We start from the raw sequence: 18,284 nt of genomic DNA on the forward strand, positions 1-18,284 counted from the left end.
GGAAGTATTACTTTATAAGAAAATAATAAACCCATGGAGCTCATTACCACAAAAGAGGTACAGGCAAGGAATATAAATGGATTCATAAAGGTTTTGACCAAATTTATGAATGTCAGAGCCATAAATGGCTACTGAGAGTACACCTAACCTTTAAGGTTAATGTCAGGGAGGAAAACTACGTCCTTTCCTGGCAAATCCCTTGAGGCCTCTGTTGTCGACACTAGACTGGGTTGGACAGAACAGCTGGCTTGCCCAGCAGAATGGTTCCTAAATTCATTTTAACAGATTGGGTATCTGGGCCCATGAATGCCCATCTCTTCAACAGAAACATAAATGAAAAATGTTCCATTTGAAACAGGAAGCTTAATGAAACACTGCTGTTAGACTTTGCCATTTAGGTAACCAGTTAAACAAGAGAAAAGACTTCAGTTTGAGGGAACCAGAAAGAAGCCCAGGTTCAAAGCCAGACGGTAGGGAATGGGCCCTCATGCCAATTACTGACCTTTCTGAGCTCAGCTTTCTCACCTGTGAAATGAGGAGCATCACATCCAAGTAACAGGCACTGTGTCAAGACTCATATAAGAAAATGCTCTGTAAACTGAAAACAGAACACATTATTACAGCAGGGGTAGTCAGTGTGGAGTACATCTCAGTCATTCGGGGAGAGGGTTTCTGAAATACATGAAGACAGTAATCCTTGCTTCATTTAAGAGAATTGATGAGCATACACAAAAAGTGCTCAAGACACAAGTCAAATGGAGCTCCCTAAGACAGAGCTTCTTTTATAAAAAATATTCATTTATGTTAGGATTTATTCTGGCTGTGCTGAGCCTTCATTGCTGTGCACAGATTTTGCTAGTCGTGCCAAGCGCGGGTCACTCTCTGGTTGCAGTGTGTCGGTTTTTCATTGCAGTGGCTTCTCTTGTTGCGGCTTGCAGGCTCTAAGCACTTCAGTAGTTGTGACACAGGGGCTTAGCTGCCCCCAGGCATGTGGAATCTTCCCAAACCAGGGACTGAACCCACGTCCCCTGCAATGGCAGGCAGATTCTTAACCACTGGACCACCAGGGAAGCACCAGTGATTCATTATCCTCTAAATTTTCAGAAAACTCTAGTCATATCTTGGTTCAGTTCAGTCACTCAGTCGTGTCCGACTCTTTGCGACCCCATGAATCACAGCACGCCAGGCCTCCCTGTCCATCACCAACTTCCGGAGTTTACTCAAACTCCTGTCCATGGAGTCGGTGATGCCATCCAACCATCTCATCCTCTGTCGTCCCCTTCTCCTCCTGCCCCCAATCCCTCCCAGTATATCTCAGTTAGAGCACTCTAATTATTAATCTGCTTACTCACCCGTGTCATTTAACTGTGAGCTCTGCTAGAACAGAGACCTTGTTTTATTAATCTCTGATCCCTGCTATTTATTATAGCCCTGGTATATATTTGCCAATCAATAGACATTGAATAACTTCTGTAATGTGTGACTAATCCTTTTATTTCTACTTCACAATAGTGAGGAAAAGAAATGATCCAACTCTAACATGCAATAAACAGATAGTGACTAAGGTATTAATACAAAATCAAGACTGAACCTCAACTTTCCTAATTTCTAGATGCCAGTATCTAACTTCCTTAATTTGGAAATAACTGTATGTTAGTCCTATTTACATGGAAAATAAAAAGCAAGACATGAATTGCAGGATAGTGAAATCTTTACTAAGTTCATTTATTATCTTGAAATCCTAAAATTATATTCCTAAAAACACAGTTTGTACTTTTTAAAGATAAGATAAATATAATTTTTGGCCATAGCTTCAAATTTTAGGTGAGTACAAGATTGCAGAGAGTCTGATCACTACCATCATGTTCCAAGAGAAAACTTCCAATCTCATTACCTGCAGAATTCAATAAAGAGATCAAAATCCATGTGAAAATGCAGAACTTGTATTCAGTTTGTGACATAAGCCAACAGTTTCAGATATTTAGATCTTTTTAAATATTCAGGAAATATTCTCCTCTCCCTTATAAAGTTAGAAGTTCACTAGGTTCAGTTCAGTCACTCAGTCATGTCCAACTCTTTGCAAACCCATGGACTGCAGCACGCCAGGCCTCCCTGTCCATCCCAGAGCTTGCTCAAACTCATGTCCATAGAGTTGGTGATGCTATCCAACAATCTCATCCTCTGCCGTCCCCTTCTCCTCCCATCTTCAATCTTTGCCAGCTTCATGGTTTTTTCCAATGAGTCAGCTCTTCACATCAGGGGGCCAAAGTATTGCAGCTCCTGCTCCAGCATCAGTCCTTCCAACGAACACACAGGACTGATTTCCTTTAGGATGGACTGGTTGGATCTCCTTGCAGTCCAAGGAACTCTCAAGAGTCTTCTCCAACACCACAGTTCAAAAGCATCAATTCTTCAGTGCTCAGCCTTCTTTATGGTCCAACTCTCACATCCATACACAACTACTAGAAAAACCGTAGCTTTCACTAGATGGACTTTTGTCAGCAAAGTCAAGTCTCTGCTTTTTAATATGCTGTCTAGGTTGGTCATAGCTTTTCCTCCAAGTAGCAAGTGTCTTTTAATTTCATATCTGCAGTCACCATCTGCAGTGATTTTTGAGCCTAAGAATATAAAATCTGTCACTGTTTCCATTGTTTACACATCTATTGCCATGCAATGATGAGATCAGATGCCATGATCTTAGTTTTCTGAATGTTAAGTTTTAAGCCAGCTTTTTCACTCTCCTCTTTCACTTTCATCAAGAGGCTCTTCAGTTCCTCTTCACTTTCTGCCATAAGGGTGGTATCATCTGCATATCTGAGGTTATTGATATTTCTCCTGGAAATCTTGATTCCAGCTTGTGCTTTATCCAGCCCAGCATTTCACATGATATACTCTGCATAAAAGCTAAATAAGCAGAGTGACAATCTACATCCTTGACGTATTCATTTCCCAATTTGGAACCAGTCCATTGTTCCATGTCCAGTTCAAATTGTTGCTTCTTGACCTGCACACAGATTTCTCAGGAGGCAGGTAAGGTGGCTGGTATTCCCATCTCTTGAAGAATTTCCCACAGTTTGTTGTGATCCACACAGTCAAAGGCATAGTCAATGAAGCAGATGTTTTTCTGGAATTCTCTTGCTTTTTCTATGAAACAGTGGATGTTGGCAATTTGATCTCTGGTTCCTTCTAAAATCCAGCTTGAACATCTGGAAGTTCTTGGTTAATGTACTATTGAATCCTAGCTTGGAGAATTTTGAGCATTACTTTGGAGAATTTTGAGTGTTACTTTTCTAGTGTGTGAGATAAGTGCAATTGTGTAGTAGTTTGAACATTTTTTTGGCATTGCCTTTCTTTGAGATTGGAATGAAAACTGCCCTTGTCCAGTTCTGTGGCCACTGCTGAGTTTTCCAAATTTGCTGGCATATTGAATGCAGCACTTTCACTACATCATTTTTAAGCATTTGAAATAGCTCAACTGGAATTTCATCACCTCCACCAGCTATGTTTGTAATGATGCTTCCTAAGGCCTACGTGACTTTGCACTCTAGGATGTCTGGCTCTAGATGAGTGATCATACCATTGTGGCTATCTGGTTCATTAAGATCTTTTCTGTATAGTTCTTCTGTGTATACTTGCCACCTCTTTTAATATCTTCTGCTTCTGTTAGATCCACATCCCTTCTGTCCTTTATTGTGCCCATCCTTGCATGAAATTTTCCCTTGGTATCTCTAACTTTCTTGAAGAGATCTCTAGTCTTTCCTATTCTATTGTTTTCCTCTATTTCTTTGCATTGATCACTGAGGAAGGCTTTCTTGTCTCTCCTTGCTATTCTTTGGAACTCTGCATTCAGATGGGTATATTTTTCCTTTTCTCCTTTTCCTTTCACTTCTCTTCTTTTGTCAGCTATTTGTAAGGGCTCCTCAGACAACCATTTTACCTTTTTGCATTTCTTTTTCTTGGGGATGGTTTTGATTATCGCCTTACTGTACAGTGCTATGAACCTCTTGTCCATAGTTCTTCAGGCACCTGTATATCAGATCTAATCCCTTGTATCTATTTGGCACTTCCACTGTATAATCATAAGGGATTTTATTTAGGGCATACCTGAATGGTCTAGTGGTTTTCCCTACTCTTTCCAATTTAAGTCTCATTTTGCAATACAGAATTCATGATCAAAGCCACAATCAGCTTCCGGTCTTGTTTTTGCTGACTGTATAGAGCTTCTCTATCTTTGGCTGCAGAGAATATAATCAATCTGATTTTGGTGTTGGCCATCTGGTGACGTTCATGTGTAGCGTTTTCTCTTGTGTTGTTGAAAGAGGGTGTTTGCTATGACCAGTGCATTCTCTCGGCAAAACTCTGTTAGCCTTTGCGCTGCTTCATTTTGTACTCTAAGGCCAAACTTGCCTATTACTCCAGATATCTCTTTGAGTGTTTGAGTGTCTCCTGTGAAGGCACGGGTCAGCAGTGGCCTGCCGCGGGGACAGGGCTCTTGCTGCAGCAGACCTGGGATGCATGGTGTTTGACATAGGTCCTCTGGAAGGAGGTCACCATTAGCCCCACCATAGAGCTACTGAGCATACAATCCACAAACGGGAGAACAATTAACCAAAGAAGTTCTCACACTGTTACAAAAATTCCAGGGCCCACAACAGATTTCCTGACCTGGTAATCTGGCAAAGGGACAGAGAACCCCCAGGGAACCTGACTTTGAAGGCCAGAGGGATTTGATTATAGAACTTCCACAGGGTGGTGGAACTTCCACAGTAATTGGGAAACTGACTCTTGTAGGGCACAAACAAAACCTTGTGCACCCCAGGATGCAGGAGAAAGGAACAGTGATCCCACAAGAGACTGAGCCAGACTTTCCTGTGAATGTCCAGGAATCTCTGGTGGAGGCATGGGTTGACAGTGGCCTGCCATGGGGTCAGGGACACTGAATACGACAGTCCTAGGCCCTGTGACATGCTTACAAAAGTCCTTTTGAAGGAGGTCACCATTACTGCCATTACCACTGCCACAGTTTGGCCTCAGGTCAAACTCCAGGGAGGGAAAACAGCCCTGCCCATCAACAGAGAATTGGATTAAAGATTTTCTGAGCATTGCCCCACCTATCAGAGCAAGATCCAAATTCCCTAGCAACCAGTCCCTTCCATCAGGAAGCGTCCATAAGCCTTTTATCCTTATCCATCAGAGGGCAGATAGAATGGAAACCACCATCACAGAAAACTAACCAAACTGACCACTTGGATCACAGCCTTGTCTAACTCAATGTCATGCTGTTTAGGGTCACCTAATATGGATGGGTCATGGTCGAGAGTCCTGACAAAATGTGGTCCATTGGAGAAAGGAATAGCAAGCCACGTCAGTATTCTTGCCTTGAGAACCCCATGAACACTATGAAAAGGCAAAAAGATATGATACTGAAAGATGAACTCCCCACTATGCTACTAGAGATGAGTGGAGAAATAACTCCAGAAAGAAAGAAGAGTTGGAGCCAAATCTAAAACAACGCCCCGTTGTAGATATGACTGGTGATGGAAGTAAAGTCTGATGCTGTAAAGAACAATATTGCATAGGAACCCGGAATATTAGGTCCATGAATCAAGGTAAATTGGAAGTGGTCCAACAGGAGATGGCAAGAGTGAACATCGACATTTTAGGAATCAGTGAACTAAATGGATGAATTTAATTCAAATGACCATTAGATTATATCTACTACAGTGGGCAAGAATCCCTTAGAAGAAATGGAGTAGCCCTCATAGTCAACAAAAGAGTCCGAAATGCAGAACCTGGGTGCAATCTCAAAAATGACAGAATGAGCTCTGTTCCATTTCCAAGGAAACCATTCAATATCACAGTAATCCAAGTCTATGCCCCAACCACTAACGCTGAAGAAGCTGAACAGTTCTATGAAGACCTACAAGACCTTCTAGAACTAACACACACACACAAAAAACTTAAAGGGTAAATGCAAAATTAAATAAATGTGCATGCTTACAGTATCAAAAAGAATTATATACTATGACCAAATGGGATATATCCCAGGTAGGCAAGGCTGGTTCAACATTCCAAAATCAGTTGGTGTAATTCATCACATTGATAGGCTAAAAATGAAAAATCACATGATCATATCAATAAAAATCACATGATATCAGTAAATTTTGATAAAATATAACACCCATCATGATTTTAAAAACTCTCAGCAAGTTAGGAATAGAGGGGAACTTTTTCAACTTGATCTAAAACACTTACAAAATACCTACCTCTGACATTATACATAATGATGAGAAATTAGAAACTTTCCCACTAAGATCAGGAAAAGTGAGAACGTCACCTCTCACCACTCCTTTTCAATATTGTACTACAAGTCCTAGCTAATGCAATAAAACAAGATAAGAAAAGATACACAGATTAGAAAAGAAGAAATAAAATTATCTTTGTTTATAGATGACATGATGATCTACGTATTAATAGAAAATTCGGAAGAATCAACAACAAAAAACTCCTGGAACTAACAAGGGCTTATAGCCTAGTTCAGGATAAAATACAAGGTTAATTTATAAAAGTCAATTGCTTTCCTGTATATCAGCAATGAACAAGTAGAATTTGAAATTTAAAACAAAATACCATTTACATTACCACTCTAAAAAAGGAGATACTTCGGTATAATGCTAGGAAAATAGGAATAATAACTATATTTTAAAAACTGTAAAACTCTGATAAATGAAATCAAAGCACTAAACAAATGAAGAGACAGTCTATATTCATGGATAAGGAGATTCAAGATGTCATTTCTGACCAACTTGATCTATAGAGTCAATGCAACCTCAGTCAAAATTCCAGCTATTTTGTGGATATCAACAAAGTGATTCTAAAATTTGTATTAAAGATAAAAGACCCAGAAGAGCCAACCCAATATTGAAGAAAAACAAAGTTGGAGGATTGACATTGCTCAGCTTCAAGACTTACTAAAAAGCTACAGTAGTGAAACAGTATGCTATTGGTGAAAGAACAGACAAGTAGATGAATGGAACAGAATAGAGAGCCGAGAAAGAACTCCATACATATAGTCAATTGATCTTTGACAAAAGAGCAGAGGTAATACAATGGGGCAAAGATAGTCTTTCCAACCATCTGTGCTGGAACAACTGGACATCCACATACAAAAAGATAGATCGAGACACAGACCTTATACCCTTCACAAAACTTAATTCCCAATGGATCACAAATCTAAATGTAAAATGCAAAACTATAAAACTTCTAGAAGATAACATCTAGGTTTTCTAGATGACCTTGAGTATGGTGATAATTTTTCATATACAACATCAAAGGCAAGGTCTATGAAATAATTAACAAGTTGGACTTTATCAAAATTAAAAACTTCTGCTCTGTGAAAGAAACCATCATGAGAACAAGATGACAAACCACAAACTGGGAGAAAATATTTACAAAAGGCACATCTGATAAAGGACTGTTATTTAAAATATGCAAAAAACCTTTAAAACTCAAGAATAAGAAAACAAACAGCCCAATTTAAAAAATGAGTCAAATAGCTGAACAAACACTTCACCAAAGAAGATATACAGATGGCAAGTAGGCATAGAAAAAGATGCTCCACGTCATATGTCATCAGAGAAAAGCAAATTAAAACAACAGTAAGATCCAGGTGCACACCTACTAAAAGGGCCAAAAATCTAGAACACTGGCAATACCAAATGCTGGTGAGGATGTGGACCAACCAGAGCTTTCTTTCACTGATGGTAGAAATGCACAATGGTACAGACATTTAGAAGGCAATTCTGCAGCTTCTTACAAAACCAAACATACTCTTAGTGTACAATCCAGTACATTCTTGGCATTTACCAAAAGGGGTTGAAAAGCTTTGCCTATACCAAAACCTGCACACCAATATTTAGGGCAAACTTAGAAGCAACCAAAATGTCTTTCATTAGGTAAATGGATATGTAAACTGTAATACATCTAGACAATGAAATAATACTCAGCACCAGAAAGAAATGAAGCTGGAGCTCCAATACTCTGGTCACCTGATGTGAAGAGCTGACTCATTAGGAAAGACCCTGATGCTGGGAAAGATTGAAGGCAGGAGGAGAAGGGGACAACAGAGGATAAGATGGTTGGATGGCATTACTGACTCAATGGACATGAGTTTGATCAAGCTCCAGGAGATGGTGAAGGCCAGGGAAGCCTGGCGTGCTGCAGTACACGAGGTTGTAAAAAGTCAAACACATCTGAGTGACTGGACAAGAAAGACATGCGCTATCAAATCATGAAGGTCACGGAGGAAACTTAAACACATACTACTAAGTGAAAGAAGCCAATCTGAAACGACCGCATACCATAAAATTCCAACATTCTGGAAACAGGTGAAAGTATGGAGATAGCAAAAGAATCAATGGTGCCAGGAATTGAAGGTAGGGGAGTAGAGAGAAATTAGTAGGCAAAGCACAGAGGATGTGAAGGGCAGTGACAATCTCTGTATGATACTATGATGATGCATGCATGTCATTACACATTTGTCCTAACCCACAGAATGTACAAGCCCACGAGTGAAACATGTAAACTACAGATGTTGGGTGAGTATACCACTCTGTGGGAGGATGTTGATAAGGGTGGAGGCTACACACGTGTGTCGAGTACATGGAAAATCTCTGTATTCTCAATTTCGCTGGGAACCTAAAACAGCAAAAAAAATTGTCTTAAAAAATTTTTTTAATTAAAAATTAAGTCTTACATAGATAAATAAGCAAGCATGTATATAGATGTGCGTGTGTGTGTAAAATCCTTTTCTCACTAAACGGCAGTGGAAAAGATAAGAGTTGAAGTGATCAATAGACCACTGGACACCAGCATTTTCTTCCCTGTCCCAAGGGGCCGACTCAGCCCATCACTGCCTTTGCCAGGTCCATCTCAGGCCAGTCTTACTCAGCACATTCCATTCTGCAATTGAAGCTCTTGTTGCAAAGCTGACCCTCTGCTCCTCTAAATTCTGAAATTCTATCCACTAATATGGATGACATCTCCTTGTCAAAGCACCTGCAATGGACACTTATTTTGTATCTACTCTTCCTTAGCTTATCTATAGCCAGACTGAATTTGGTCTCCCTCAAATTTCAGGCCTTTTATTTCCCAAGCCTAAATTTACATGGATAGTTAATAATATCATGGCTTATTCTGACCAAGAACATATATAACATATATATATATCTTCCACATCTCTGTATCACAAATACATCCTACACTAACCTTATTGTCATTACTTCCTGCTGTCAATCTCATATTGGAAAAGGCGACATTGTTCTACTTAGTCATGGTGAAGTTTATTCTGCAAATCTTCCATTTCTTAGGTGTTTCGTGAATGGCTATACTTATCTCATGTGTGCTCCTAGGCATCTCCAGGGCTCTGCATTTAACTTCGTACTTCTAAAGGCATCTGAACAGAGATAATATTAATGTTATTGCAACAGACAGGCAGAGCCTCATTTCTCTCTGCTTTGACTGAAAATTCCTCTTCATAGTGAGAATATGCAGACATTGGCATTTGTGTGTGAGGTCTGAATGTGTATGGGTCCAGTTATTGGCAGCAGGAAGAAGTTAAGACACAACTGCCAGATGGTTTATTTATTTATTTTTTTAATTACCAGTCAAAAGTGACTGGTGATCCAGAACCTTTAAACTTATTTTCCCAAAGGCTCCTCTATTCTGAAGCTGGGAAAAACTGAACTCACTCTTAGTTCTGAGATGGAGTTGCTTGCAAAGGTGGATGACTCGAAGATCACTTAGCTCCCAAAATAGCGACTTAACTAGACATACTGGGTGTTTTAAATACTCAAATTTTTTGAAGACCTGATTTAGAATTCAGGGTAAGAAGGTAGAAAAATGATTGGATTTGAACTTAAATTCCAGTCTCTACCACTAATTGGTATCTTTAATCTATCCCTAAGTCTCAGGCTACTCTGCTATATAACGGCCATAATAACATCTGCTCTGACTAGGTCATTGTCATAGAGTTGTTTAAATATCTAGAAATAGAAATGCTTGGGAATGAACTCTAAACCATCCAGTGCTTTGGAATCTACGTTGTTATAATACTAAAACAGAGGTTCCTGGAAAAGTAACAAGTTAAAGAGAGCCTATTCATGGCTCTGGTAGAATTTGCAGCCTGGGGTTTCTTAGATCACTCAGGTTGCAATTTTCATTTTGTTAATTTGTCTGTTAGCTTAATTTTCCATGTATTTTCTTATTCTCATCCCCAAACAATTCAACCCTAAACAGAGTTGTCTTACAATAATTCATACTATTTAGGAAAAAAATTTGGAGTAATACAATGGTAAATTATTTTAGAAATTTTCACCATGTGCATTAGCAACAAGAATTGCAGTAGAAAATAAGTTATTGCCATCACATTTAAGTAACAGTGATGGTCATGCTGAAACAATACTGATTCTTCAGGGTTTTCACAAGGGTCTGAGTGGTCCTGGGCTGCCCACTGGGAATGCCCCCTTCCCACAAGCCTCCTATTTGCCGCTGGAACTGCCAACTCAAAGCTCTTTGAGGTCTTCTCTGTAGCTGACTTCTGGGTGATCAGCTCATGCCCCAGGCCCAGTAGAAATGGGGTGAAAACTTGCTACATGGGTGAGTGAGGCAACACATCTTTTCTCCTTAAAAACCCACAGATTAAGGCACTGCTGGTGGGACCAAGAGAGGGAGTCAGATTCTGCATCTGATCATGGCTAAACCCAACACCCTCAAATGCATGTGTATGACTTTTTCTTAAGATATATTCAAATAATAAATGAAGTGGACTGTCAACTGCTCTGAGCAATCCTGTTCTCAACCTGAATTTCTCTAACACCTCTATATCACAGGCTGGAACAGCAGCATTCAGAAACATTTTAAAAGCCGAGAGCTAGCAAGTACCTTGCAGAGGTCTAAGGACTTGTACGCACAGCAGTGAAATATTTTTAGGTCTTTATTTCTAGGTTATTATTCCATCTCAAACAGAAGTAGTTCACGTTTTAGCAGAAGACTGCTATAACCACAAAGTGAAACTACATGTCTATAATCTTTAACTGTGTTCATTACCAGGAAGTAATGGATGTATAATTCCCTGGAGGAGGAAATGGCAACCCACTCCAGTATTCTTGCCTGGGAAATCCCATGGACAGAGGAGCCTGGCAGGCTACAGTCAATGTGGTCACAGAGAGTCTGATACCACTGCACAACTGAGCACCCATGCATTTAAAATCTCCATGATCCTGGGGAGTCACGAACACGAAACTATGAAGTTATAACATAAAATAAATTAGGCCCTGAGCACACTCAAATTTCAATGAAAAACATACAGTCAGTAAGAGATACTGTTCCAGAACTATATTTCTTTATTTGATCTTTCACTATTCAAACTATGCAGCCTATTTCTGTGCTACAAAAACTGGGAATAATTGAAGAAGAATGTGCAGTATTGAAGTCACAAGAATCAGAGTCAAATATCTAGGTTCCATTCCAAAGAGGATGAGTTGCTAGTCATGTGATCTGGGACAAGTCACTTTGGTATCTTAGACTCAGCCCATTGGTCTTTACATTTGAGCTTCCTGAGCTGTTGTGGGGATGAAAAATGTTGATGACAGAAAGTGTAAATCTTTATAAACTCTGAGTTCTCATTCTGCTAGGAGTGGATTGAAATCTGGAACTGTTTTTTGGGGGAGGGGTTATTTTGGTTTTTTTGATGATGGAGTTCCTCATTGGCAGTTTTATTCTTTTATTTTAATGACTATTATTGCAATAAGCATTTATGACCCCAAACTCTGAGATCTTTGGAACAAAATGACCCACCACAGTGGCAAAGCCTTCTCTTCAAGTGTGTGTTATTTTATCACTAAACTTTCTTAGGCACTTGACAAAAGTAACTTCAGGCACACTTTAGTTCGGAGGACATGCTGTGACACAAGCAATAACAAACCCAATTTTAAAATCTGGATATGGAGTGATGGGTGGCCTCCCTGCTCGTATGTTCAGAGACGCTGAAAGCCCAGCAAACTTGGGAAGGGCCAGCTGCTCTCTGAGGTGGCTGCTCCACCGAGGTTCCTCAAGCAACCACCATCTCATGTGAAATTCTTTTCATCTTCCCTCTGCACTCCTGTGCGAACCAGGAGGATTTCTGAGAGGCACCGAGATTCTCAGTCGTTGCAGCAAAGCTGCTTTCTGGCTTGAGCTCACGAGAAGAGGGCAATTTCATGTCAAACGTACACACAGGATGGCAGGCAAGGATGAGAGCTGATCGCCCCGAATACATATGCAAATTCTCCCTTGGACACTTGTGTTTCATCATCTTGTACCAAGTTAATGGAAACTAAGGAACTACCTTTCCAGAATCGTTGCCCCCTTTAATCCTTAATAACCAAATAAAAATGGGCAGCCTGTATCCGGGAGCAGCTCCAGCAAGCAGATCTCCAGGAAACAAGGCTCCCTACAGACTTCCCCTTGATCTTAAAGCTTAACTTGAAACATTTATATGCACAGAGCACCTGGCCAGGAGATGTGAGGAGGCCTTTTTTTCACCTTGGCTCTATTTCTTTCTTTAATAATAAATTCTCAAGGTTTTTTTTTTTTTTTTTTCCTTATTCCTGGAAACTGATTTCATTTGAAATAATTTTTTTGTTCTTTCTTAATAGTTTAAGAAAAGCAAGACCAACTTGAACCCCACCCTCCATTAACACCCAACAGGTTCTCTGCCTGCCCAACAGTATCATCTCTGCTTTATTGAAGATGAAGCAGAAGTCAGAGTGGGTTAATTCCAGTCAGGCTGAGAACTTCTTTTGTTTGAATTCAGAGGGCTCAGGTTAGCCTATTATGCAGCTGAATATCACCTGGTTGAACAAATCTTTCTCTCTGACACACCTTGCTGGGTAGAGAGCTGATGAACTCTGATTTCGATAAAACTATTCTGACTGCCCCAGCTTTAAACACACAGGTTTCTCTGAATTACAGTCAGATGTTTCACAGAGGATGAAAGATGGGACTGGACTAAAATGGGAAGGCTCTCTGGGTCACACCCTTAACAAGAATATAGCGCACTTGATGGTGGAAACGCGCCACGGAGTCCGCTCTGCGGCCTTTCTCCCCAGTCACGTCACATCCACGGCAGAAGCCCTTCAGTTCTTTAGAAGTAATGTATTTTTAATTTTCTTTTTAAATTTAAAATGCGTCATTTTTTTATTGGAGTATAATTGCTTTACAACGTTGGGCTACTTTCTGCTGTACAATAAAGTAAATCAGCTGTTAATACACGTCCATGGTTGGTGTTTAGTCACTCAGTTGTGTCCGACTCTTTGCAACCCCATGGACTGCAGCCCGCCAGGCTCCTCTGTCCATGGGATTCTCCAGGCAAGAATACTGGAGTGGGTTGCCATTTCCTCCTCCAGGGGATCTTCCCGACCCAGGGATTAAAGCTGCATCTCCTGCAAGTCTCCTGCTTTGCAGGCAGGTTCTTTACCGCCGAGTCACACGTACATTCAAATGTGTCTTTTAAAAGGAGCATCAGTTCATAAGTACCCTCTCCTCTCTTTCTTCTTCTTTTCTTTCCATCCTCATTCCACAAAGTATATTTCAGGAGACAAACCAAGGCACATGATACAAAAGTATACAGTAAATAGCTGAAATTAAAGCCAAGGGGAAAATAGGTCATTTTAAAAAGCCAAAGGAAATATTCCAAAATATGTAAATGCAAACCATTCACTCCAGTATGGCTGCTGGAAGGTGAAAGGTACACATCTGACTCTGTGGATGCTGCAACCCTGGTCCAGAGCCCACCACTGCCCCCATCTATCCTCATTCTCCATGGAGAGAGGTACCTTTAAAAAGCAAATCAGATCAGGTCTTATTCCTGCTGACAGCATATTGATGACTTTCCATTGTATTTAGGATAATGTCAGGATTCCTCTGTGTAGCTCACAAGGCTTCATGACCCAATTTCTCACTGCTCTCAGCCTCATTCCTCTGGCCACATGGCACCGTGGTCAACAGTCCAGGTATGTCCTTCCCTGCAAAGCTTTGCCAGCGAGGCTTTTCTTGAGTCTCCACTGGGTGAACTTACACCCAATCTTCCTCCAGTTCTGGGTTCATCCCCAGGTCCAATACTCCTGAAATCTGCTCTCACCTAACACCCCTCATCTTGGCATCTGTCACATTTTACCATTTACTTAATAGCCTAATTCTGCTGTCTGATAATACACTCTTTGAGAATAGAAACGAGGTATAAGTCGCTCTGTATTTTACTCCCAGCACCTAGCAGAATGCCTGATGTTTATGGCTTAACTATATGTTATTGTTTGTTGCATGAATAAAAAATAATACTCACTGCCATTTATTAAGCATTTACCACGTGTCACAGGTTTCCCTGATGGCTCAGTGGGTAAAGAATCTGCCTGCAATGCAAGAGATACAGGAGACAGGGGTTCGATTCCTGGGTCAGGAAGATCCCCTAGACAAGGAAATGGCAACACACTCCAGTATTCTTGCCTGAAAAATCGTATGGATAGAGGAACCTGATGAGATATAGTCCAAAGGATCAAGATGAGTCAGACATGACTGAGTGACTAAGCACGCACACTCACACACACACACACACACACACACACACACACGAGCCACAAAGATGCCCGTTGTTTTACTTCTGTTATTACTGTGAAAAGGTCTGTTCTTCACAGTGGAGCCATAGAGAGATTATGAGAATCTTCATTTTACAGGTGAGGAAACTGATGCTTCCAGTAGTTGAGTGTGGATGCTAAGCCCCCAAACAGGATCTTTCTGGTTCTCAGTTCTGAGCTCTAATCACCATCCTCTACTGTCTTTCTACTGACAAATGATGCTTCCTAATAGCCTGATCGAAAAAGAAGCAATCAGTTTACGAGACTCACAGCCTCTGAAAGAAAACACGCACACTAATTGTTGGAGAGAAACATGGCTTTTCCTGGGTTCTGAAACTTTAAAAATATCTTCCCCTAAGTCATGTCATTCCCCTAAGTGAAAAAGTTGGCTTAAAACTCAACATTCAGAAAACTAAGATCATGCCATCCAGTCCCATCACTTCATGGCAAATAGATGGGGAAAAAATGGAAACAGTGGCTGACTTTATTTTTCTGGGCTCCAAAACCACTGCAGATGCTGACTGCAGCCATGAAATTAAAAGATGCTGGCTCCTTAGAAGAAAAGTTATGACCAACCTAGACAGCATATTCAAAAGCAGAGACATTACTTTGCCAACAAAGGTCCGTCTAGTCAAAGCTATGGTTTTTTCAGTAGTCATGTATGGATGTGAGAGTTGGACTATAAAGAAAGCTGAGCACCAAAGAATTGATGCTTTTGAACTGTGGTGTTGTAGAAGACTCTTGAGAGTCCCCTGGACTACAAGGAGATCCAACCAGTTCATTCTAAAGGAAATCAGTCCTGAATATTCATTGGAAGGACTGAGGCTGAAGCTGAAACTCCAATACTTTGGCCACCTGATGCGAAGAACTGCCTCATTTGAAAAGACCCTGATGCTGGGAAATATTGAAGGTGGGAAGAGAAGGGGATGACAGAGGATGAGATGGTTGGATGGCATCACCGATTCAATGGACATGAGTTTGAGGAAACTCCTGGAGTTGGTGATGGACAGGGAGGCCTGGCGTGCTGCAGTCCATGGGGTCACAAAGAGTCGGACACAACTGAACAACTGATCTCACTGAACTGAAGTCATATCAAGGCATTCCCCAGTGCCTGATTTTTGTGGATGACAACCTGGGGATCCCCAAAGTGAGTAGACAGCAGATTTCATAGAGCCTCTTCCTAGATACAGACAGTATAACCCAAGCCAGAGGCACCACACAAAGAAAGCAGAATTCACAAAGTCCCTTCTCCACCAGATGAAATACACAGTTCTCTGGTGATCCAGCTTAAACCGAGGTGTTACTTAACTCACTGAAATCAAACCCAGCTAGTTTTCATACTGTCACTTCAAGATCATTTTCCCCTCGAGAAGAGTGAGGAAGAGGAGGATTGGTAGGAAAGAAAGTCAAGGACTTGTGACCCATCTGATCTAGAAGAGCAATGAATGACCCAGCAGCGTGCTTGGGAGCTACATTGGCCAGCAAGCTCTCACCGAGGGATCTCTGACCACATCCATTAAGTGGCCCCAGCTTCCTCCTCTGTAACCTGGAGGTCCCAGAGTCCCAGGGAGCCTTTCTGCTCTAACAATCCCTGCTGGTCTGCTCTGCTTGGGTGCCACTTCCTGTGGTTTTGTTTAGAAGTTAACACCTTTGATCCCTAGGTCAGAAAAATACCCTGGAGAAGGGAATGGCTACCCTCTCCAATGTCCTTGCCTGGAGAATCCCTTGGACAGAGAGCCTGTCAGGCTACACTCCATGGGGTCACAAAGAGTTGAACACGACTGAGTGACTATCATTACTATAACACCCTCCATATATATATATATATATATATATATATATATAAGTGATACAAACAACCTCATTTACAAAACAGAAATAGGCTCACAGGCATAGAAAACATACTTATGATTACCAGGGACTGCAGGGGCTGGGAAGGGGGAGATAAATTAGGAGTCTGGGACTAATAGATACACACTGTGCTTGCTTAGTTGCTCTGCTGCTGCTGCTAAGTCACTTCAGTTGTGTCCGACTCTGTGCGACCCCATAGAAGGCAGCCCACCAGGCTCCTCTGTCCCTGGGATTCTCCAGGCAAGAACACTGGAGTGGGTTGCCATTCCCTTCTCCACTTAGTTGCTCAGTTGTGTCCAATTCATTGCGATCCCAGGGACTGTTGCCCTTGAGGCAAGAATGCTGGAGTGGGATGCCATGCCCTCCTCCAGGGGATCTTCCCAATCCAAGGATCGAACCCAGGTCTCCCGCATTGCAGGCCGATGCTTTACTGTCTGAGCCAGCAGGGAAGCCCAACATATACACACTGCTACATATTACATAGATAATCAACAAGGTCCTACTGTATAGCGCAGGGAACTATATTCAGTACCTTGTAGTAACCTATAAAGGAAAAGAATCTGAGAAAGAACATGTGTGTGTATAACTGAATCATTTTGCTGTACATTTGAAGCTAACACAACATTGTAAATTAACTATACTTCAAATAAAAATAAAAAGACGTTAACATTCTTCTCTCCATGTGAAAGTTGCGATTTTCTAAGGGTCTTGATCATTAAAACTGAGAAAGAATTAGCCCAGAAGTTCCGGCTACTGGTCACCCCCTCTTACTACCTGCTGCCTAGCCCTTGGCCACAGAAAACACCACGCACATGCACGCACGCACACACACACACACGCATACACACACGCGTGCATGCGAGCCTTCTTTTATGACAGGTGGTACTGTCCATTTCACAACCCAGTTTGCGCGTTTGCTTTCTGAGTCAGTCTGGAGTTTTCTCTGAACCCACTGTACTTTTCACCAGTTACTGTTGGCCGCAGTCTGTGCTTCCCGATCTTGTAGCATTTCCCCTTAAAAAACGACTAGTTATTTTATTCCATCTCGTTTACTGCTCAGTGGAGGGAAATCTTTGCCCTTGTGAATACAGAAGTCTGTCTGAAGGAGAGCAGATGTTTAATTTAATCACAATATTGCTGCATCTCCACAGAACCAGTTCCATAGTCTTTTCCTTTGAAAGCTCTGCACTTAAGCATCTGTTTTTAAAAATAAACACCTCTTGTCTTGCACATATTTGTAGTTATGTCTCAATCTTTAAATCACTCTCACAAAATGACTCTGAAGTAGGTAAATAATTCAGTCTTTATTAGACTTTATAAGACTTGAGCTGAGCAGGAAACTGGGATTGACATGTATACACTACCGATAGTATGTGTAAAATAGATGACTAATGAGAATCTACTATTTAGCTCAGGGAAGTCTTCTCAGTGCTCTGTGGCGACCTAGATGGGAAGGAAATTTAAAAAAAGAGGGCATATATGTAAAAATATGGTTAATTCACTTTGAATATAGACTTCTTTTTGCCATGAAGACACGAAAAAGAAAATATTACATGCAAAAATCTGAAAATTCTAGGATAAAATAATAAGGCTGTCTACTCAGTGCTAGGTGGTGACATAAGCGAGACGGAATTCCAAAAAGAGTGGATATATGTATATGTATACCTAATTTACTTTGCTGCACAGCAGAAAATAACAACATTATAAAGCAACCACACTTCAATAAAAATTAATTGAAAAACAAAAGTAGAAAAAGAGGCTGGG

This window comes from Cervus elaphus, chromosome 5, assembly GCF_910594005.1.
Source record: "Cervus elaphus chromosome 5, mCerEla1.1, whole genome shotgun sequence".
Lineage (NCBI taxonomy): Eukaryota > Metazoa > Chordata > Mammalia > Artiodactyla > Cervidae > Cervus > Cervus elaphus.